The sequence below is a fragment of the Pongo pygmaeus genome, chromosome 4 (genome assembly GCF_028885625.2).
Source record: "Pongo pygmaeus isolate AG05252 chromosome 4, NHGRI_mPonPyg2-v2.0_pri, whole genome shotgun sequence".
NCBI classification, from domain to species: domain Eukaryota; kingdom Metazoa; phylum Chordata; class Mammalia; order Primates; family Hominidae; genus Pongo; species Pongo pygmaeus.
The window spans coordinates 129,756,531-129,780,499 of NC_072377.2; the positions used below are offsets into that span (position 1 = coordinate 129,756,531).

The 23,969-nt window shown below is 36.2% G+C and overlaps 1 long non-coding RNA gene across 1 annotated transcript in view; it reads left to right on the forward strand.

Moving 5' to 3' along the window:
- The window catches only part of LOC129036781 (uncharacterized), a 333,381-nt gene that overhangs the window by 286,738 nt on the left and 22,674 nt on the right, over nt 1–23,969 (forward strand). Inside the window, exon 5 of the long non-coding RNA XR_008502648.1 lies at nt 8,938–9,033. This is a non-coding gene — a long non-coding RNA (uncharacterized LOC129036781). The remainder of the gene's footprint in view (nt 1–8,937; nt 9,034–23,969) is intronic.

Here is a 23,969-nt window from a genome sequence, read left to right on the forward strand (position 1 = left end):
GTTGAATCAAGGCTAGAACAATATGAATAGAAAAAAAAAAATCAGAGATGTTACCTTTATAGATAGAGCATTTCCTAGTTGTTTTAAACTGTGGTAAGCTGCAAAATCTGTTCAAGACATTTCTCATAAAAACTGCTGTAAATGTGGAATGTTTACTACGTGCCAGATATTACACTAAGCACTCACAGATGTATTTCATTTAAAACACAGGACCTCCTGAATCTATTTCTCAAATGGAGAGTCCAGATCCATTTGTTAAAACAGTTTAGTGGATCATGACTAGCATTAAAAAAAATAAATTAGATTGGAAAATAACATTGTGCATCATATATAATAATTGCAAATACTGCTTAAAATGTTTGTTTCAGTGTATGTACATGTATGTGTGTGTACATGTGTATGCATGTGTGCACATGTACTGAATCCTAATGTAAAATGTACTTTTTACTGATAGACACAATTGAAAAACTTCAAAAGTCCTGCCCCATAATGTCATAGTATTATATTAATTTTTAGAGGAAAAATAAGAACAAAATAAAAAAAATCCAGCTTTATAACTCTAACTTCCACAGTTTCCAAATGAATTAGTTTCCGCAGAGTTTTTAATGGAGACTAAGATAATGTTATTGTTGCACGTTGCTTCCTGTCTGTCTCATGGTTTGCATTTATTTAGCATCAAGGCAGGCCTAACACGGGGTGATTAAATCTCCTCCTCAGATCAGGCCATCTGTGCCATTGAGTAAGTGAGATACTTCAAATAAGTGAATGATGAATTCTGTTCCAGACTGTCCCATAAAATTATAATAAAAATAATAATGAAGTGCTCTATAATAAAAAGAAAGTCATTACAAATACCGTGCTATTGATTTCAAAGGGCAGTAATTTTAGAGGAGCTCTTTCATCTGTGTTATAAATCTCGGCAACCAGCGGAGAAAATGTCAGGATTTTAAAAGCAAACAAATAGAAAAAAAAAAAAATGCCTTCCTGCTCATCTTTCATGCTGTTGTGAGTAAAACTAAGGTAGCACAAATATTTAAACAGATGGCTCAATGATATGCTTTTTTCTTTACTAATCATAGTTATTAAAGCACTCACTTTATTTTTATTGTGTTTTAAACGGGCAGAAAAAATCTGAGTCTGATAATGACCTTTGTACATCATGCTGCAAATTGATTTTGATGACCTTTCACTCTCTGATAATTAGGCTGGCTTCATCTCCCTCCCTCCACTCTCCAAGTGCGTGGTGCGGTGTTTTTCCTGCCTGCCCCTCCAAACCCTATTCCCCTCCCCCTAGCTTTGTCTCTCCCATTGCTGGCTTGGGTTTCTTTCTCCTCTCTGAAAGCCACAGATTCTTGAATAAAGAATGAATAGAGGTATTTAGAGGCTGACAAAAAAGAAGAATAGTTATTTTACTGATGTTTTGAATGATCAAATATCTGAGTTGTCATGTAATTATGACCATTACAATGATGTCATTGCCATAGTCATTTGGCGATTGTGTACATTGTGTTGAAGACTTATTACCACATTGAATTATAACTCAGTAGTTTAATGAATTTTATAAGGGTGTTTCTTTGTGACTAATGTGAACAGATGGTAGAAGTGGAAAAGAAATAAACTATGCCTCATTTTCCTTTACATTTTCTTTGTATTATGCTCTGAAATTAAGAACACTAGACTAACACACATTTATACACATATTTTAAAATTATAACCTTTAAAAATGCACTTCATCAGATACCTCCAAACCCCATATTTACTTTCTTTAGTCTTTTTTATTTTTGCTTTTTTATTGTGGTAAAAATATAATATTATTTATTATTTAAGCCATTTTTAAATGCACAATTCAGTGGCATTAAGTACATTCACAATATGATACAGCCATCACCACTATCCATTTCCAGAACACTGTCATCATTCCAAACTTTTAGACATATTTTTAAACAACCACACATTTTTAGTCCATTAGGAGACATTTCTGTCTTTCTTACATGAGGTTCATTAAATCATATTCTTAACATAATTGTTTATATATGAATCCCTAAGCCTGAGGTTCATTATGAATGTATTTTCCTCAGGATTCAAGATTTCAGAGAACAGTTTATTGAGGAATAGTAAATACATGAAACTTTATAAGTGATAATAATATCTAACATCTCTTCTGAGAGAAGCACTAAGCTAATTACTGCACATGTTCAGGGGAAAAATTAGATAATAAAAGGTCTCTTAAAACATTCTGTAAGGCAAAGTTGCTGTTATTATTATTATTATTAAGTTGATGTTTCCTACAAGTATATATTGTGAATGTGCACCAAACCACAATAATAAGATCATAACCAGACCTAGTCTTAAGGGTTTGCAGTTCCCAGTGTTAACTCTGTTTTTTCCCCTTGACTATTAGGATTGAACCCGGGAAACTGAAATCATACTATGATTTTTAAATGGAGGGAAGCCAGTGCGGGAAGTTGGGCATACAAGTGATAGAAATCCTGAAAAGCTGTCAGGAGACCCTGAGGCAACCCAAGTATTAGCAACAACAGGAAGCCACTACGAGGCTGAAGGACCAAAGTGGTGGTGCTGTGTTATGGGAGCCCAGGAGTGGAAGTCACTTCTTGCAAACTGAGGCCCTGAAGGAGGTGTAACCATGATGAGAAATGCTTCCACAGAGAGAGAGGAAGAGAAACAATCCTGACTTCTCTCTCTGCCTCGTATGTTTTAATCTTCCTACAATTTTTTCCATTGGCCAGACCTAATCAGAAGCCACGTGATGAGGTAGCCTGGGACACACAGTCTAGAGGGAGGAGCAACTCTTTCCTTCCCAGTGTCACAAAGAGCAGAGCTGGGGAAGGGCAAGGAAGAGATACTGGGTCAAAGACCAGCACTAACTTTCCAAGTCAGGAAATACCCTCCTTTAACAAAGGCGAAAAGAGGAAAATGTAGAACGATTAATGGAAGAGATGATGAGCCGTGCTTTGAGAAAGCTTCTCAGGGAAGATGACACCTGTCACCTTTCTTATCCGTGAATCTTTTCTTTTCCTCATTGCTGACATCCAATCCATAGATAAGTCTTATCTGTACACTCCAAAACATGTTTTACAGCCAACTACTTCACAACTTCCATTGCTACCATGATCATCTCTTACTTGGATTTCTGCAATCATCTCCTAAATGTTTTTATTGCTGTTGTTCTCTTTTTAAAATTGAAGTAAAATTTACATACAATGATATGCACAGATTTTAAGTGAGTTTTGACAAACCTATCTGCCCATGTAACCAACACCTTGATCTCCTATGTCCATTCAATTCAGTCACATTCCACCCATTATGGGCAACCACCATTCCAATTTCTAACACCACAGATTTATTGTGTCTGTTATTAAATTTCACATAAATAGAATCGTACAGTATGTATCTTTGCATATCTGGCTTTTTTATTCATTATAATGTTTTTGAGATTCATCTAGGTTGTTATATGCATTATTAGTCATGTTTTTGTCAATTTCTGATTAGAATTCCGTTTTATGAATATACTATAATATGTTTATCCATTCCCCTGTTGATAGACATTTGGATTGTTTCCTACTTTTTGCTATGAGTAAAGCTATTATAAACTTTCAAGTACAAGTGTTTTGGGGCAATTAGATAAATCCTTAAGAGTGAAATTCACTGATCGTATGATAAATGTAGCATATTATAAAATGCTCAACTGTATTCGGAAATGCTTATACCATTTTATACTCTCACCATCATCAATATTGAGCATTCAGGTTGCTCCACTATCTTGACAACATGGTATTGCCAGTATTTTAAATGTAGCTATTTTAGAGGGTGTGAAGTGGTATCTTACTGAAGGTTTAATTTGCATTTATCTGACAATAAATAATTTTGAGATTTTTATATGCTTTATGGCCATTCATATATTTTCTTTTGCGAAAGGTCTGTTCAAGTTTTTCTTTCTTATGTATTTGTCATTTAAGTGAGTTTTAGTAGTTCTTCATATATTCTGAATATAAGTCCTTTATGATTTATATATATATAACAAATATTTCTTCTAGTCTGAGCCTTGTATTTTTATCTTATTGAAGCTGGGTTGTTAGGTTTAATTTTGCTGAAATCAAATTTTTCTTTTTTTTTCTTTCTTTTTTCTTTTGTCTTTTATGGTTGGTGCTTACTATTTTCTTTTTCTTTTTTTTTTTTTTGAGACAGAATCTAGCTCTGTTACCCAGGGTGGAATGCGATGGAGCGATCTTGTCTCACTGCAACATCTGCCTCCAGGGTTCAAACGATTCTTCTGCCTCAGCTTCCTGAGTAACTGGGATTACAGGTGCCCACCACCTTGCCCAGCTAGCTTTTGTATTTTTAATAGAGAAGGGGTTTTATCATGTTGGCCAGGCTGATCTTGAACCTCTGACATCAAGTGATCCACCCTCCTTGGCCTCACAAAGTGCTGGGATTACAGGCGTGAGCCACCGTGCCTGGCCCTATTTTCTCTTTAAGAAACCATTGCCTACCCCAAGGCCATAAGGATATTCTGTTATATTTTCCTCTAGAATTTTAAGACTTTAGCTTTTACATTTAGGTCTATGATTCATCTTGATTTAATTTTTGTGTATTATTTGAGACAGGGGTCAGAATTCATGTTTCTTTCATACATTTATCCAGTTGTTGCAATGCTACTTGCTGAAAAACATTTTTTTCATATTAAATTGCCTCGATCTTTTGTTGAATAAAAAATAGACCTGTACGTATACACATCTATTTTTGGACTCTGCTGTTTTATTGAACTATATCTCTGTCCTTATTTCTCTGTAACTTTCTTGTTGGTGTACTGTAGCTTTGTAATAAGTCTTGAAGTAAGATAGTGAATGTTCTCCAACTATCTTCCTCTTTTTCAAAGATATTTTAGATTTTTTGCATTTCCCTGCATATTCTAGAATCAGCTTGTCAATTTCTACATAAAGGCCTAGTTAGATTTCTGATTAGACTTGTATCACACATTAATTTGGGGAGTAATTGACACTTTTTCATCACTGAGCCTTCAAATCCATTAACACAGCATATGTCTTAGCTAGCTTGGGCCGCTACAACAAAATACAATAAACTGGGTGGCTTATAAACTATGAAATTTATTTCTCACAGGTCTGCTGGCAACAGGTTCTTTCAGCTTTTGTTTATCTAAAAATGTCTATTTCATGTTACATTTAAAAAAAACGTTTTATTTGCAATACTTTGTACTATTTATTTGTATTTTCTCACATTAGAATGTGAGCAGTAGGAGGTTGGAAGCCTTATCTTGTTTACTTCTCTATTCACTTTACCTGGAATTGTGACTGCCATGCAGTGTTGGCCAATTTGTTGGAAGAAAAGAAGGAAGGAAGAAAAAGAAAAAAAGAATGGAAAAATGAAAGATGGAGAGAGTAGGGAAGAAAAGAAGGAAAAAAGGACAGAAGAAGGGAAGAAGGAAGAAAGAAAGGAAAAGGGAAAGCAAGAAAATTAATTGGCATTGCTATTTATGGCCTCTGTGAAAATGTTTGTGTTTGGCAGTTTCTTGAAACATCAGTTGTATTCATCTGGTGTTTGAGTGCCACAAATTAGTTTGCTTAAAATAGCAATAAAAAATATCTGGCAATGGCTGGGCACTGTGGCTTAAGTCTATGTAATCACATTGGGAGGCTGAGGCGGGAGGATCCCTTGAGCCCAAGAGCTCAAGACCAGCGTGGGCCACATGGCAAAACCCCAAGTCTACAAAAAATACAAAAATTAGCTGGGCATGGTGGTGCACACCTGTAGCTCCAGCTACTAGGGAGGCTGAGGTGGGAGAATCACTTGAGCCCAGGAGGTGGAGGTTGCAGTGAGCTGAGATGGCGCACTACACTCCAGCCTGGGTACAAAGCAAGACCTGTTTAAAAAAAAAATTATATATATATATATACACACATACACATATGGCAAAAAAGAGGTAAAGGAAAATGCCAAATATATATAAGCCTTTAAAATTTATAATTCGTTTTAAACTACAAAATGACAATTTATGTCAACTGATCTGTGACAAAGGTGCCAAGGTCACATAATGGAGAAAGCAATCTCAAATAAATGGTGCCAGGAAAATGGAATATCCACATCTAGAAAAATGAAATTGGGTCTTATCTCACCCCATATACAAAAATCAGCTTAAAAATGGGTTAAAGACTTAAACACAAGACCTGAAACTATAAAACGACTGGAAGAAAACACAGAGGAAAAGCTTCTTGACGTTGGTCTTGGCAAAGTATTTTTTAAAATATGACCTGAAAAGTGCAGACAACAAAAGCAAAAATAGACAAGTGAGATAACATCAAACTAAAAAGCTTGATGGAAACAATCAACAGAGTGAAGAGACAACCTACAGAATGGGAGAAAATATTGCAAATCATACATCTAATTTGGAGTTAAGATCCAAAATATATATGGAACTTAATATAAAAAAAATTAGGAAATGGTCAAATAACCTGCACAGACATTTCTCAAAAGAAGACACAAATGGCTAGCAGGTAACGGGAAAAAATGCTTAACATCACTAATCAAAAGAGAAACACAAGTTACAACCACAATGAAACATTACCTCACACCTGTAAGAACGGCTTTTGTAAAAGCTTGAAATGCAATTTCCTTCTTTTCTCTCTAATTTTCTTTAAAATCTCTTCACTCTCTAAGAGTCACCTTTTTTGAATGTTTATAGCTAGAAATAATCTACCATTAGCACCTTTTCACTTTATGGTTCTTATCACTCTTTAAAATGATTTAAATATTTGGTTAAGTGATAAAATGTTTCATATTACTCGGATCTACTCTAATTTTTTAATTGGCTGGGTTGTACATTATTACACTATTTAGATATACCATGACTTAAAAAATCTGAGTGATATTTAAGTTATTCCCTGTTTTAAAATTATCATGTTTTAATATATATCATTATGTTTTTACGTAATTTGTATTTGTTTTTAATTTGTATTTGTTTCAGGGTCAGGAAAGTTAAGACATTTTCATATGCTGACTAGCTATTTGTTTCTTTTCTTATAAAGTGCCCTCTTTTGTTCATTGATGTTTCTTGTCGTTTGTTTTTTGTGAGTTTGTTCTCTGTTTTAAAAATTAGTTTGTAAAGCTTTTTCCCTAAATTTAGGTAACTAGCTGTGGGTCCTGTGTTTCTTGTTTGTTAAATGCTTTTTCCTTTTGTAATGTTTTAAGCTTTGCTGAAAGAGTTTTTTTTTTTAAAGTGTTGTCTAAATTATCAAATTTATGGTTTCTGAATTTTGTGTCTGCTTAGAAAGACCATCTCTGCCCTAAGTTATAAATAAATTCAGTCACGTTTTCATCCAGTTCTTTAATGGCTTCATTGTTTACTTTAAATCTTTGATCCATCTGGAGTTTATTTTTATCTAAGTAGTGATTTGGAGATGTGGCTTTATTTTTTCCAAATGACTATATAGTTATCACAGATTTATTGAAAATTTTATCTTTACCCACACTGGTTTGAAATGCTCTCTTTATGGTAATTTCCATATGTATTTGGGTGTGTTTCTGGACTTTCTTTTCCATTGATGCTTTTGTGTATTCCTGGCCTATTACTAAAGTGATATGAACTGCAGCTTTATCGTATGTTTTATTATCTGGTACAACTCCTTATTCTTCCTCTTTATAATCCAGCTAGTTTTGTATGTTTACTTTTCAGGCTACTGTAGTGACAGTTTTATTTTGTAGATTTTAGAGTGTTCTTTTTTTTTTTTCCAAAAGAAATGATAATTTAACATTGAGCTCTTATTTCTAAGAACAAGATAAATTGCAATTTATTGAAGGCATACAGTATGTCTTTCCATAGATTCTGAAAAGTTTTCACCTTGTAATGTCCTACACATTCCATATAAAGTTTGTTTTTGCAAAGATCTTTCTGTTTGGGACTGTGATTGAGATCTTTTCTTCCATTATATTTTTAAATTGGTTATTATTTATATATGAGAGTTTATATTTATTAACTATATAAATATCATAATGTCTTCATTGGTAACAGATTTCTAGTTCATTCCATTTTTTCACATATGCAATTATATTATCTGTAAACAACACTTTATCTTTTATTTTTAAATATTTATAATCTGTTTCAGATTAGTATAATTGTTTGTAGTACTGCTCATCTGGGTCCAAAATCAGATATTGCCAAGTTAGCAAAATGTTCTGATCCTCAGTTTCCTCGTCTGTAAAATGCTGAGAAGGGCAGTACTTACCCCAAAGGGATAATATAATGATCCAGCTAGTAAATGTATAAAGCAATTAGCAAAATGCCGAGAACATAATAAGCATTTACAAATGTTAATCATTGTTTTATTTTTTCTCAAAGTTAATTGCAGAGTCTAGTCTTTTATTATCATCATTAAATAATATTAATAGCAATTTTAAATGACTTTCAATGTTGATATGTGGAATGGCCTAATGGTCTATGTGCAGAGTACTGATTATAGTATAGTGAACATATAGTCTAGATTTTCCAGAGCTACCGCAGCATGCAATTTTATTATTTTAAATAAAGACAATAAATTATTATGAATCTAGATGGCACTTAATTTTATGTTTCCGTGAGATATAAATATAAGTGAATTCACAAATTGGAAAAAGAATGGTGATAGTAGGAAGCTTTGATTAATATTTCATTCTTCAATGGAAATATTTATTACTTTGTATTTATAGCCTAAGTATTTATTTACACTTTATCTTTCCTGATTTTAAAAAAGTAGGCATCATACTCAGTTGACTGATCTGCAACGTCAGTTGAGAAAATTGACAGAACCTTATATGGTGTGTTGCCCCAAAAGGATATTCAATAAATATAATTTGAGTAAAGGCACAAATAAATAAACCCAATGATTAAGAAATAAATGGACTCAGAGAGTATATATTTTTTTCCAGATTCCACAGGATGTGAGCATATGCAGTGGAAATATTGTGTTTTTCCATCCTCAGAAGAAAAGAGACAGTAGTATACTTCATCTCTTGCTAGTACAGGTAACATTCTTTATTAAGACAAATATATTTAATCAGGAGTCACTATGTGCGAAAACATTAAGTAGAGGCTTAAAATGTTAAATACTCTTTCATCAAGGAAGGTTTTTTTTTTTTTCCTTAATGCACATGTGTTAAATCTTAGTCTAATCAGCTAGTTTTTTTCTTTTACTCATGGTGGAAATTGCGGATATCTTGTTTTTACTGTAAAACCTGATTTATATGCTTCAGCTAAATGCAGAGATTTCATTTGTGAATGCTAGTCAGTGATTTATTTCATTGTTTTCTTCTTTGGACAAGTCACTGCAAAATTTTTTTTTTTTTCAAGCAGGATGGCATTAACCTTTTCTGATTGCAAAGCCACTCTCCTAGCAATATCAATAATACTTTGTCATTTCAGTCAGTTACTTTACTACGTTTGATAAACAAATAAATACAGCCCTACATATCAAAAAACGAAAATGACCAGTTTGAGAATCAGCCCTTTGATAATCATCTACAACAGATTTTGGAGCCTCTGTCATATTTCAAAGAATTGGCCTTTTTCCAGTTGCTGCTGATATTGGGATTTGAGTTAATTGCCGATGCAGCTCAAACAACAGAGCAGGTGCTAGTAGAAAGAACATTCCCTGTATTTTCTTTGTTATTTATAGTCAGAGCTCTTCTCCACTAAACCCTTGAGCTGGCTTTTTAGAGCCCACTGTATAACAATTTCATTCACTTTCATGTCAACAAGCGTTGGCTTGATAAATTAAAATGGAAAAATGCTGGCTAAAGCACCACAGCCCTACGTGATTCATTTTGCTGCAAGTTTCTGGCAGCTGCCCAAGAATGACCTACTATCTTTCTAGTGTCCTTATCATTTTCCCATCTGGAAAGGGCTAAACCTTACTGTACACTGGGGAGTTAAGGGCCTGTGCAGGCTGCATTTGAAGGCCATTAACAATCATAACTCTAAAAATCATCACCCTCTTCCAGGCAAGGTTAGGACTAGACTATAGGATAGTTAGGAAGGTCAATATTTTACTTTTATTTAAATAAATACAAAAAAGGGCACAATTTCTTTAATTACCTAGGACTGCATGCTAACTCGAACTGTTATATTTTTAAACATTTTGATCTGTCTTATAATTAACCAAAGGTAATTTAGAGGAGCCCATCCTAAATTATGTAACTTCTGATATTAGCTGTGAATTTACTATTAAGCAAAATTATTTATTTATTCACTTAATCTTCCTTTATACAAATGGATTTTCTTTATGGAGTCGTAGGTAGGATGGCTATTTTAGTGATTATTTTAACAATTAACTATCAATTTGCAAAAGCTATTAGGGAAAAATACCTTATTTTTGAAAAGGGAGGCTAAATGATGGAAGAATCATTATAAACTCTAATTACAAGCTTGTCCATCCAACCCATGACCCACAGGCTGCATGCAGCCCAGGATGGCTTCGAATGTGGTCCAACACAAATTCGTAAACTTTCTTAAAACATTATGAGATTTTTTTTTTTTTTGCTCATCAGCTATCATTAGTGTAAGTGTATCGTATGTGTGGCCCAAGGCAATTCTTCTTCCTTCCACACTCCTGTTAATTACAGCAAGTTTTATCATTTATAAGTAGGGACTCTTAACTAACACTGTATGTAGATTATAAGTAAATTAAGTTTAAAACCTGATACTAACTGAGCATTTATCACCCAAGAAATTGTCGAAGCATAAATATAAGGCTGTGAATTCTAAACAATTACAACTTTTAGGAAATGAAAGCTCCCTTGTTACTCGATATTTAAACTAACAATTTTAGGCTTTCAGCAGTGAACTTATAATGCACATTGGTAATTGTTGGTCTTGTCTCTAAAGTGGAAAAAGATGTAGAGATGGCCAGGCTCTTTGACCAGCCATCATTGCTAGGGTAATGAGGAAGAGCTAAACACAGAGGGCAAAGCCAAGCAAAATGCTCACTCCTTTTTTTTTTTTTTTTTTTTTTTTTTTTTTTGAGACGGAGCCTCACTCTATCATCCAGGCTGGAGTGCAGTGGCACGCAAATTATCTCCCTGCCTCCCACCCCAAACTGGTCATTTCTTTAGGAAATGTAACCACTTGCAGGGGCTGCTGGGTGGTTAGAAAAGTCCAGAAACTTGAACCTTGAATCCTGTCTGGCAATTGAAACACTGGAAGGCTGCGGAGAAAAGGAAGGGAAGAAAATGCAGTTTCAAAATTAGTGTTGCTGGTATTGAATTCTGCCTAGAAAGATGCTTATTTGGGGGTGGGGTGGAGGAGGTGGCAAAAAACTTCCAATGGGATTTTGTTTTTATAAAGGTAAACTCAAGATCTAATCCTGGAATGGAACCTGAGAGTTAAATGTCTGTGAATAATAATGAAAGAGGTAAATGTCACAGTGAATAGAACTGAGACAGTAGGGTAATTCTATAACTGTGTGGCAGATCTGAGAATGGCCTATCAGCACCTCTGTGAGGCTTGAGACTCAGGGTGGGGGCAGTAACTCCAGGCTAAGAAGAATATAGTCAAAGACTCTCCCACTGCAAGGGAATTTTCAACTTTTCATTCAGTCATTTAACTAATATTCATTCATTGGGCACCTACCTTACGCTGACATTGTCTAACTGGGCAATGGTCATAAAGAATCCTTGGGATGGGGTATGGCCCTGAGACTGTAAGAGCAGGAATGCTTACCTAATTTATTTCTGTTTGTTTCTTTTCCTTTTCTTTTTTTCATGTCCCTTCTGTACTCTTAAGCTGTTACTAAAGTTTTATTAAACCCCACAGCCTTGTTGTGGATTGTGGTTAAGAATTTGAGTGGAATGTTTTTCAGCTTAAAAGCAAAGTGACATGACAATATAAAATTGCCGATATTAAGAGAAAAAAGAGAATCATTTTATGTGATAGCAACAGATGGCCAGAAAGAATGGGGCAAGACACCAGCTTGCTAGAGTAACCAACAACCACAGAATAGAGTTGTGACCCATATTAACCCTCCTCAAAAGAGTCTCAGAAATGCTTCTAAGGAGTGCCTAAATGGCCAATACTGCCCTCAGATTTAAGCAAGTGAGGTCTTTTTGGTGCCTGGGCCTGGTTAGGCCAACCATTCCTTTGGGACGAGGTGACCTGAATCTGCACCAGGGACGCATGACGCCTGGTCCATGTTTTTTTCTTTCAGGGTGTTCTCCCACCATTTTACCCCCACCCCACCTTTAACAAGGGTTGATCAGATGCTTCTAAGGAGCATCAAGACCCTCATCTATGGGACATCCCAGGGGCCTGTGTCCAGGACCCAGTTTCTGGATGGTGGAGCTATGCAGAGTGCTTTTTTTTTCACTGGGCAGCCTGCTTTTTCCATGCAGGATCATGCAGAGTTGGGCCTAGAGAATGGTGTTGACAAGCTGACACATCCTCATTCACATGAGACACAGAACGATTTCAGCGTTCTGTCTTGCCTACCATCTACCGTTGACTTTTAAGTTTAAAATGCATGTGAAGGCCATGTGTTGGCTCTTTGAGTTTTCACCACAGCATCATCTCAAGTCTGGCACACAAAGGTGGTGAGGGGCTGCCATGGTGTTACTTACTCTGTATGTACCCTCAGTGGCACCTAGGATTATCAGTCTACCCCCTCACCAGGCAGTCTTGGGGGACTCCTGAAGAGACCAGGAGTCTCTTCAGAGGACAGAAAAGTGCTATGCAAAGCCAACAGGCCCTTCAGTTGATATCCTCTTTTGCTTCTTATTGATACAATGATGTTTTACTCACCCTGGTCTGTCTTTAGCTGTACCACATGAGGAACAGACATTTCTTGTGAGAATGAGACTGTTCTGTCCATCCTACCTAAGGGCTTTTTGCCTATTGTCTCTGCTGGTTGTGGTATATGGAAGTCGAGGGAGCAGTCAACATTGAAACTAATCAAATTATAGGAATGCTATGATTATGGCCTACTCAGTTGGGAGATGTGTAGTTCTATGTTTTTACAATGTAAATTTTTGTATGGTAAATTTAACATGCCCAGAAAACAAAATGTGGTTTCCATTTTTTTCTGCATACCCTGGATATTCTTGTATTGTGGTCGTCATCAACAAAGCTCAGTAACAACTGTTGAAAGGGTCATTGGAAGCCATTATCCGCAGAGCGCAGGATGGATAATGCAATGGTATGACTAATGATGGAACCAGCAGTAAGTGAATGGTATTAGATAATTACAGAGGCAAGAAGGTCTATATTGTTTCAATACAAGCAGTTTTTAAAGAGCGTGGCGTTATTGGTAATAATGTTGTTGCTACCTCTTTTCTCCCAGCAGGAGATATGAAATTAGACAGGGATGGCACACTTGGCAATAAAGGGACACAAGAGATGGTTCTTGTGTCCTAGCTCATCTTGGACAGCTATTATGGCTGAGGATTCTTTTAGTTTGAGCAAGTGGGCCTAAAATCTTTGATTTCAAGTCAGTCTCATGTGTACCTTTTCCTCAGTCTAATTCTTGACCATGGTGCTTGAGGCTATCCAGTGGGCAGAATAGATGAAGAAGGAGGAAAAGAAAAAAGAAGAAGGAAGAAGAAGGGAAAAAATTAAAAGAAGGAGGAGGAAGAGATAAAGGATATACCAAGGGGGAAAAAATGGTTCTTCCTAAGACAAAGGTCAAACATTTGAGAACCTTTAGGGGCCTCTGCAGGCTGCATAAATGAGTGTACAACAGATGGGCTGAGATAATAAGGAGTGGTAGGAATTCTGGCTTACTTTACATTGAGCTCCAAACAGTTATTACTATGAAAGATGCTGGGCCCAATTTTGCTAAATCTTTCAAATTTTCAGGAGAAGCTAAAATCAAATTGTTAGGTGAAATACTAGTAGTTTTAAATACTGGTAACTAATTAAGACACTAAAAGTTCTATGTGAACTTTAGGAGATGTCTGGCTCACCTACAATCAGTTTGCCAGCTCAGCCCCAAGACCTGGAGAACAGTATAGGTTAGCAAGCCAATGACACCCAAGCCTTCCAAGAACAGGGAAATCCCTGTCAAGCAGGAGATACAGCAACTTTTGGGAAAGGAAATAGGAAATAATATCAAGAAATACAATCCAAAGAGAGTTGAAAATCAAGCATTCTTGATTAGTTCTCTTATCCCTTCTAAATCCCTGCTCCCCAGCACTATGGCCCTGGATAGCTTTTTGCTTCTTCCTGGATGGGCAGATGGGAATGCTGGGGTTTGGTCTCTTTCTGGGATAGTGAAAGATGGCCTGTGACCTTCAGGATGTTGTGTTAGAGACAGGGATTGAATCTAATTGCAAAGACATAATTTTTGAGGTTTTGGATGAAGAAGGATTTGGGGGAAAGTCCCCAAGGCAACTGGCCTGATGTGGACAGAAACCATTTTAAAAGCACCTCTCTTCAAGCATATGCACTCAGTGGGGCCCTGGGAAGGGTGAGGGGTCAGGTTACATTGCTTGGACTAAACCAGACATCTTAACTACACGTCACTAGTTGGAGATATATATGTATATACACATCTCCAAATACACATACACACGCACACATACACACACACACATATATACATATACATATATGCATGAAAATTAACTATGAAATAGGTTTAATAGAGACCCTTGGGAAATCATAGCCAAAATTGATGCGGCATTTACTATAGGTTCTAAGGTCTTTTGCATGTATTAACTCATTTAAATTTCACTGTAGCCCTAAGGGGTTGGTAGTATTTTTATACTCCTTTTTCCAGGTGGAAATACTGATGAAAAGAGAAATTAATCACCTGCCCATGGTCACACAGCCAACAAACAGGGAACCCAGAAAACCCAGGCAGGTTGGCTGCAAAGTCTGGGTCCATAACTAGATGATTTATCTGTAAGAGTATATCTATCTTTTCCCTGTCGATTTACTTAAGTTGTAAAATAAAAATCAACTGCTACTCAAGGGTGAAGAATATTAACTAGGGTTGGTAAATCAGAAGAAAAATAAGATCACCAAGTTCTCTTTCTCAGGTTCAGATTGTTTTTTTAGCCAGCAGGCAGAGGCGCTCTAGGGGAGCAGAGAGCAAAAGGACAAGTGAAATTCTTGCTATGGGAAATAATTCAGTCTTTCCTGTGTTGAGGGAACAGTTCAGGGAAACTCTTGGTCACTGTGGAAGTGATAAATTGGCCAGGAAAATTAAACTCTTCCCTCTTATGAACAAAGAAGAAGAAGCTAGTAAATTGGGGCTGAGATAAAGTTTGGGGTAATACTGAGGGAGAGAGAAAGTCAATTTTAGATTAGCAGATGTCACATTGGTTGAATTTAATATTTTCCTCTTTGAACTCTTCTTTTTCATAGTACACTGTGATAAACATTAAACAAAATATAGTTTTTCAGAAAAACTTTATTGGGCAACTCTATTTGCCAATCTCTGCACTGGCTTTGTAGGTGTGTTGTGAATCCTCATATGTTATTATTATTCATTTTATTGAGGATGAAGATGAGACTAAATTTAAATGACTTGCTTAAGACCACAGCTAATAAAGAGCTGAGTCAGAATTTGCAACTGTTTATTGCTACAAAATCTGCACTATTTTCATTGAATTAATTTGATTCACTCAATCCTTATTTATATGAAATATATTGAGCAGAGGATGTGCTCCAAAGCTATTCTCTAGTTTCCCCTTCTTATGCCTCTAGCTACTGAGCCCATGCACTTTTGTTATAAACCTGAATTTTCTAAGTGATAAGGATGGTTTCCCAGCAAAATAACAGTGTTTTTTTTTTTTTAATTAGGAATGAGTTTACAATTACCAGACCTTCACTAGACTAATTATCTTCTATTTAACAGGCTGTATCACAGTTTTTGTAGTGGGAAATGATGGCAGATTTTAAAAGATTATCTTAAAATTGCAATTCCTCTTTTTCTCTCTATAGAGCATGGCAACTGGCAACTAATCAGCTCACTAAACATGTGGCACTCAGATTCTGCCTTCTTTAGATATTGGCCACCATTCAAAGCAATGAATAGGAAGATTTTTCTTACAAGTGACAGAATGCATATTTTAAAACTATCCATAAAAACTTTATCCAGAAAAGTAACTTGCTGAATTGATAATATTTTTTATAGTCATGCAGTGAAGTGTATTAAACATAGAGTATTTGTACATTTTGATGATAAGATTGTTCTATACCATGTCTTTTTAATGATTCTTCCAAGTGCATCAGTCTGGTTGTAAAGCTAATGGGTTGAGGTTGTCTGTGAAGAACTGGTCCAAACCCCTAGAGAAATTCTCTGACAGCACATAGTTGAAATCCTATTATGGCTGCTCCATAGCCAAATATTTGAGGCACCAATCAATGCTGGAAGTATAAGACAGAAAGAAGTGCAGAATGAGATTGAGGGCTCTTCAATACTGCCTGTTGCTCTTTCACTTTTATTTGGTGGTATGAGCATTAAATAAAATTTTAAAAAGAGGAAAAGAAAACCTTGAGCCTCAAATTGAAAAAAAAAAAAAAAAAAAGCGCTTCGTCATAGGACTACTTCATCTGTCAGCATCTCTTTTATTTCCCCTTAGTAAACCGAAACATTAGCACAGTCTTGTAGATACAAGCTACAGATTCCTCGGGGCAAATTGCACACCTTTAACTCTTTAGGGAAAAAGAATTCTGTCCCGTAATTATTATTGTGTGTCAAGTTTGTTATGAAAGAACATGAACTATGTAGCTTCTCATGAGGCACTTGAAGATTAAGACCCTCAGTCAAAAGGGAAGAGAAGAGAAGAATCAGAGTTCGCAAACTTTAAACAAAATAGAGACATCAGTATTTATTACCTGTGCATCAGTGAGATTCACAATTCTTAAAATATGCAAGCTAAACAGTTGTGAAGCAGATAAAAAAGACTACAAAACATCCAAAGAGATCGCTTATATTTACATATAAAAGAAATATCACATTGATGCATGTTAGCACTAATGATTTAAAATACAGAACACATATTTTCTCAAAACTAACAACAATCGTTAGAAATTTTTAAAGTCCTTTAAAATATGCAGTGTCAAGGGTTATGGAAACAGCACCATAAAAGTTAATATCTTGCATATATGCAAGGATTAAATTAAAAATATTTGGTATTTGGAATGAGGCTAATATAACCTGAAGCTTAGGAAAAATATGTTTGAATACGTGAAAAATGAATGTAGAAATGAAGCCAGTGGAGGTGGAAAAAAGCCAGGGCACAGGAAAAAGAAAACAAAATAGGAGAAGTGTGTCATGTAAAAAAATAAATGCTCCTGTATTATTTGGCAGCTACATAATTCACATTCATTTTATTGTTTGCAAGCCAAAATATGAATATTTTGATTTTACACTGAAGGAGATGCTGGTAGAGCAGTTATAAATAAGAAAACCGTTTAGAGACTTTATAGTCCATGTAAAACCTTACTGAACTTTTAAATACCGTTTTTAAAGGACTCAGTCAACCTCCGATTGTTCTTGTGCCAGTTTTACCCAATCATGTAACCAATGGCTTTGGGAGAAACTCCTTTAGAGATGTATATTTTGCAGATCAGTGACAGAAAACAAACTTTGCTTTTCTTTCTTGTGGTCTGCTCCTCTTCCTCATGTTGTATTAGTCAGGGTTCTCTAGAGGGATAGAACTAATGGAATATATATATATATATATGAGTTTATTAAGTATTAATAAATATATATATGAGTTTATTAAGTATTAAGTCACACAATCGCAAGGTCCCACAATAGACTGTCTGCAGGCTGAGGAGCAAGAAGAGCCAGTCCAAGTTCCAAAACTGAGGAACTTGGAGTCCGATGTTCAAGGGTAGGAAGCATCCAGCACAGGAGAAAGATGTAGGCTGGGAGGCTAGGCCAGTCTCTCTTTTTACATTTTTCTGCCTGCTTTACATTCTAGGCATGCTGGCAGCTGATTAGATGGTGCCCACCCAGATTAAGGGTGGGTCTGCCTTTCTCAGCCCAGTCATTCAAATGTTAATCTTCTTTGGCAACACCCTCACAGATACACCCAGGATCAATAATTTGTATCCTTCGATCCAATCAGATTGACACAGTATTAACCATTACACATGTGTTAGAGGACTCTGCAGTTATCCAAAACACAGAATGAGAAACAAAGCAGTGTTGCAGATGGCGGCATACTGAAGGGGCAGCATATAAGAGCAATGAATATAGACTGTACTTATTACAGGTTCGCTTTCAGGGCTGAATTTCCAAGAAAGATGCGGATATTGTTCTCTACTTTGGGGACTGTTATTTTCCCACTTTTTTCAGAGGTTCTTCATTGTTGTGCAGATTCAGGTTATTAAGGTCAGGACTCTTCTCCTTGACTGTGAACACCACTTTGCAGCCAAGCAAGGTTTGAGGAAGACATTGACAGGCATTTTTTGTAGGGAGAAACTGTCATTTCTTAGGAGCCAGACATGCCAGGGACTTTACATGTTTTAGCAGTCAGGATCCTAGAAAGAAACAGATGGCACACTCAAACAGGGGTAAGTGAGGAGAATTTAATAAAGAGATGCTTTACAAAGGTGTGTGCAGGGTTGTTTTAGGGAGACTGGCAAAGGATGTTGCAGTGCAGAACTAGCAAAGGTAGGGAAGCCTTAGAGCACCAAAGCACCAGGAGATGGAGCAGCTGAAGTAATCCAGAGAGAGAAGGGGCTTCTTAACAAAAGCTATGACCTTCAATAGGTTGGCACAGTTTACCTAGAGAAGACCCAGCAAAAGAATGGGGGAATTCAATATCCTGACTGCTTTCCTGTCTTCTCAAAATCCTTTTGGTCTCTTCTATCTGCCACTCCAAGCTAGAAGCCAGAGGGCAAGGTTGCCCATTGATTTAGTTGACAAATGTCAGCTATCTAGAGCACAGAAGAGTGTAGAAGATGGGCAAGTAGAGTTGGAGAAGGAAATGAAGAATATCTAGAATAAATGTTGCACAGGGGACATAACATCTCACTTACCCTTTACCATATCCTAATAAGAAACACATTACTAATATCTGCAGTTTATGCTTAGGAAAACTTAAATCCAGAAGGTCAAGGAACTTTTTACAAGAACACACAGGTAATAAGTGACAGCACCAATATTGAAATATAGGTCTTCTCAATCTAAAACTTTTTTTTTTCTTTTTTTAAAAAAAACTATATGAAGTTTCTCATAGGAAAGTGAGAGGGTTGGTGGGGGTCGGAAATAAAAGCCCAAGAAACGGGAGAAAAACAAGACTAGCGCACAAATTTAACTATATTTATCGAGCACTGGCCATGCCTCAGGCACTTGTTTAAGCTTTTTATATTCAGCATCCCATAGATCTTCTCAACTATATGGACTAAGTACTGGTATCCCTGTTTAGAGAGGAGGAAGCAGACCCTTAGAAGACTCAGTAAGTCAACAGGGTCACTCAGGCAGAAAGTAGTAGACTCAGAACTGGAACCTATGTAGATTCTAGAATTCATACTCCTAACAATTAAATATAGAGAATGTGGAGGGGAAAAAAGAAAAAAAATGTCCGAGTGTCTGGCAAAATTGTCCCAAACTCTCAGGTATCCTAAATGCTTTTTCTTAATATAGTAAGATCACTCTTTTCTTTCTGTTTCTATTCTGTTCACTTTGCTATTTATGTGTAATAACATCGAAGGTGATGATGGTGGCAGAAAGAAGGACATAAATGCAACTTGGGCCATTTTTTTATTTTGGGAACAACTGTGCTTATCTGAAAGGCATATTCAAATCTGAATTCACCATATTCCCTCTTAAATGTATTCCTCTTTATAAATGCTCCCTCAATTAATGGCATAATCTACATTTTATTCTTACCAAAAACCTGGAACTTTCTCATGTTATTATATTGCTATTATTATTTACTAGATTCCTCTGAATGATTCTTTAAAATCACTTTCTATTATTCTGAAAGCACTGCATCCCTTTTTAGAATATTTGTTGGGCTTCTTTGAAATCGTTTAGTTATATATGTCTCTTATCAGGCACTGTATCTTTTGCAGCTACTTTTCAGTCCCCAGTATGATGCCTGGTACATAGTAGTGCTTCAATAAATGGTTTTTGAATGACCAAATGGAAATTGGGCCTCTGTAACTTCTCTGTGTAATAGAAAGTGTCTGACTGGCAGTGAACATATTGAGAAATGGATGTCTCAGATTTTCCAACCTTTCTCTCCTAGCAAAGGCCAGATAAGGCTGTGATAGCCTGACTTCCTTTTTGTTGCTTTTGATGTCTCACCTGATGTAAGCCCTGCTGTTTTTCAAATGTCAGACTGACTTGGAGTCAACCCTTTGATTTGCTATTTCGTGGGGTTTGCAGATCCTGAGTTAGGTGCATTTTGATTCTGTCTGTTTTTATTTCCATGAACTCTTCCAGAGGACATGGGTCAGGAAGACTTCAAGGTTAACTGATGACTAACTGGCATTTTCAACCAACAAGACTATATTTTTAAACTTGCAAATACATTGGACAGCTAGTCAAATGTTTTGGCACTTGTCCCTATTATTAGTAATGATTTAAAACCAGGGGTGTTGGCAAAGAATTCTTGAATTCAAGCTACCAAAGTAGAGTTTCTTTAAGGTCAATGAACATAAAGCAAAAGCCTTTTGCTTCCAATGGAGGTGTGCACAGCTTGCACTGAAGAAAGAAGCATGTGAGACTACACTCTCCAGGCTTTTAATGCTACTTAAAATGTCTTTTCTGCCACAGAGGTAGATGCATTCCAAATCTCTCTCTGTTTCTCTCTTTCCTACAATGATAATTTTCATTGGTGCTCAGCTTATCTTTTTGCTAGCCATCTTGCTGAGAAAAGAGCCCAGCCCCTCAGCACTGCCTGGGCACTGTAGCTTTTGTTTCTAGTGGATTGTTTTCTCTGATGGCAACCTCTTGTCTTGAACTGACATTCTGCCCTGCTCACTGCTCCCGGTGTCCTCTGTTATATCAACATCTGTAGCAGCTGCTGCTTCTTTGGCTGAAAAGTCTCAATGTTTGCCTTTAAAATGTCATTCCTTCACCTCTCTCAGCACTCAGACTTACTCATCAGTTTGTTTCCAGTTGTCCTCAAATGTGTTCAGAATAAATGATGCACAAAGGACAGTTTTAACATAGCAAAGCAGCTGTAGGCAAGGCATCTCCAGCTCACCGGGCTATTCTTTCATAATAAAATGTGTCACATTGTCATTTGAATGTGTCTCTGGCACAGAAGACACTGGCTGTGTATCTGCTGTGGCAATAACAACATGTTTAGTGGTTGCCAAGCAAAGAGGGAAAAAAGATTAAATGAAGAAGGTGTAGAAAGATCAGTTAATGTGAGTTGCCTTCCTTTGCTTTTTCCTAAATTTAACTTTAAAAACTGTTGTTTATAACTGACACATGATAATTTATTCATTTTATTTTATTATTTTATTTTATTTTTATTTTACTTTAAGTTCTGGGATACATGTGCAGAATGTGCAGGTTTGTTACATAGATATACATGTGCCATGGTGGTTTGCTGCACCTATCAACCTGTCACATGGGTTTTAAGCCCTGCATGCATTAGGTATTTGTCCTAATGCTCTCCCTCCCCTTGTCTCCCACTCGCTGACTGGCCCTGGTGTGTAATGTTCCCCTCCCTGTGATAATTTTACATGTTTATATGTTTTTTTACATGATAATTTTACATGTTTATGGGGTACAATGTGTTGTTTTAATACCCCTGTATATTGTATAATAATTGAGTTTGGGTAGATAGCCTAGCCGTCACTTCAAACATTTATAATTTCTTTGTGGTGATGACATTCAAGATCCTCTTTTTTAGCTGCCTTGGAAAATACAATACATTTTTATTAACTATAGTCACCCTACTATGTAATAGAACACTGGAATTTATTCTTCCTATCTAACTGTAACTTTGTACTCAATCACTCTTTCCTCCACACCTCCTAAGCCTCTGGTAATCACTCTTCTATAATCTCTACTTGCACGAGATCAACTTTTTAAGATTCCGTCTATTAGTGAGATCATGTGGTATTTGTTTTTCTGGCTTATTTCACTTAACATAATGTCCTCCAGGTTCATCCATGTTGCCACAGATGGAAGGATTTCATTCTTTTTAATGGTTAAACAGTATTCCATTGTGTATATAGACCACATTTGCTTTATCCTTTCTTCTTTTGAAGAATATTTGGTTCCATCTCTTGGCTATTGTGAGTAGTGCTGCAATAAACATGGGGGTACAGATCTCTCTTTGACGTGCTGATTTCATTTCCTTTGCGTATATACCCAGAAATGGGATTGCTGCATCATGTGGTAGTTCTATTTTTAATGTTTTCAGGAAGCCCTATTCTATTTTCCATAATAGCTATACTAATTTACACTCCCACAAAAATGTATAAGAGTTCTCCTTTCTCTGCATCCTTGCCAGCAATTTTTTTTTTTTTTTTTGTCTTATCGTAGTAGCCCTTCTAACTTTGAGAAGTTGGAGTCTGATGTTCAAGGATAGGAAGCATCCAGCACAGGAGAAAGACATAGGCTGAGAGGCTAGGCCAGTCTCTCTTCTCACGTAGTAAGATGATATTACTATCTCACTGTGGGTTTGATTTGCATTTGCCTGATGATTAATGACGCTGAGCATTTTTATATGTGCTGGCCTTTTTATTCTTCTGAGAAACTTCTATTCGGATCATTTGCCCATTTTTAAATTAGATTATTAGTTGTTTCAGTTCCTTATATATTTTGGATATTAACCCCTAATTAGATGTATGACTTGGAAGTATTTTTTCCCATTCTGTAGGTTGTCTTTTCACTCTGTTGATGACTATTTTTGCTGTGCAGAAGCCTTTCAGTTTGATGTAATCCCATTTGTCTATATTTGCTTTTGTTGCCTGTGCTTTTGAAGTTGTATCCAAGAAATCCTTTTCCAGTCCCATATCACAAAGTGTTTCCTCTGTGTTTTCTTCCAGTAGCTTCTAGTAGTTGTAGTTTCGGTTCTTTCTCACTGTCCTCATTATCAAGTTGGCCTTAACCATGGCAAAAAGCTAGTAATTTATCTCTTGCCTGCCGATACCTTCACCATTTCTCTCCATGGCATGTTTGCACCTTAACCACATTGAAGGCTTGCTCAGACTTCTCAAGTTCAGTGTTTTACCATCTTGGAAATTAGAATATGGTAAGATCAATGGAAAAGTTTTTTAGTGAAATATCAATTACCATACAAATATGAGGTATTATCATGCAGTAAACATGCTGAAACCTCACTCAGAATTCAAACATGGTCTCTTCTTCGGGCATAAGAACAATGTAGATCAATTTATATTTTTTAAAGCATTAAGTTAACTTATGAAAATGACATTGCTACCTCACTGCTACTAGGGCATGATTTTGAATTATTTTTCTAGTGGCTAATTGAAGAGTAATATGGATACATTTCCACTGTGTTGTCTGCCTCTTTCATGATCTACTTGCCTCATGGTTAGCTAGGGTTAAGGGTTCAGTCTGTGGCCAAGAGTAGGGTGAAGCCACATGACCCATTTAGGTTTTAAACCTATCACTTCAATGTCATAAAAAATAACTAACCACAAACATAGGCATTAGAAAGTCAAATTCCCATCCTGGCATGTTCAGTCTTAACTTTTGAGATCAAGGGAGTTGCAAAATAATAATTTTTTAAGCCTAAATCACTCCACAAAAGTTGTCTCATGCTCTTTGTTAATATGCTTCAAATAAGAAAACATCAGCCTGCCTTTTATTGCTATAGAGCAAACATTGTGTATTGCTATGTACTAATAAGCTTTACTTAAATGCCCTGTGTTAAATTGGTTATTCCCTACAAAGCTCTACGAAATAGCTATTATTCCAGTATTACAGATGGATAAACTGAGGCATATAGGGATTAAATAACATGATAAGTGGTAGAACTGGTATTTAAGCTGAAGCTGTAGCTGCAAAGACTATGAC